Below are 1,194 nucleotides of genomic sequence, written 5' to 3'. Positions count from 1 at the left end.
GCTCCGCAACGGGAGAGGCCACAGCGGTGAGGGGCCCGCGTACCGCAAAAAAAAAAAAAAAAAAAAAAAAAAAAAAAAGCAAAGGCTAATTCTACTCATGAAATTCTGCACTTGTGAACATTAATTATTCTTTTTTCTGACTTTCCTTCCTTCCAGTCATCGAGAAAGCTGCAAGATTCTTTGATCTCAGTTTTTATGGCAACTAAAATCCATAAATTTCCCATGTTCAAAATATTCAGTCCACCGTTCAATATTGGCAGTTTCACTCTGGTTAAGTCCCTCCTAAATCACACTGATGATGCCTGATTTGTATGAGCAGTGAAATCTATTAATTATCTTTTCTGTTGCTCTTTGTATTTTATTATAAGTGAGAGAAAGGAGAGCTAATCCTTTTATAAGTAAGTAGCAGAGACATAACACACCCATAATCAAACCTAACTCCCTTTTTCTCTTCCCACCCACCTTTTCTTCTTTCAGAAGAGTTTAAACCCAAAAATCCAGATTAAAGTCAGATTCTTAATGTTAAATGCATTTTTACAGAGGCAAATGTCTGTGAAAGAAATTTTATAGGAACAAATGATCAACTGCATTTTTAAGAGCAACTCCTACACACGCTGCTGGGTAAATTGCCAAAGGGTTCACTGTATTTCCCACACTAGGACCGATGGCTAAGGACACTCAGGAAGTGAGCTAAATATTTCAGATGCCTGGGTTTCACAGCTTAGAAGCTTAATTTTTTAAAACTTGAGTGAGATAAAGTAATGGCAGTTTCAGAATAATGACTGTTATTCAGATTCGCTTTCCTGATGTCATGGGACTATATTTTTAATCCTCCCATTCAAAAGTTAATCATTCATCTAATTAGATAGGAAATAAGTATTTTCCAAATCCTTGCTGAGCAACAGATTCACACTATTAGCCATATCATCAGTGCTTTTTCCATTGTGGGTCAGAATTTACAATCTTTATAATTTTTAAACTACAGGCATTAGAGAAGCCTCCTGGAGCAATGCACCAGCCTTGGTGAAACCAACCTAGTATTTCCTTTGTGTTTCAGCCAAAGGTGGCAAATTCTCAGTGGTTGAAGTAAACCTTTTTCTAACCACTGGTTTTCCAGGTTGACAAGTGACAATATCAACAATGACTAATCCAATGCCAGCCAGCTATAGACACCTCGCCTCTTCATTTGTTCAA

The sequence above is a fragment of the Physeter macrocephalus genome, chromosome 11 (genome assembly GCF_002837175.3).
Source record: "Physeter macrocephalus isolate SW-GA chromosome 11, ASM283717v5, whole genome shotgun sequence".
In the NCBI taxonomy this organism is placed as follows: domain Eukaryota; kingdom Metazoa; phylum Chordata; class Mammalia; order Artiodactyla; family Physeteridae; genus Physeter; species Physeter macrocephalus.
This window is presented reverse-complemented; position numbering follows the sequence as displayed.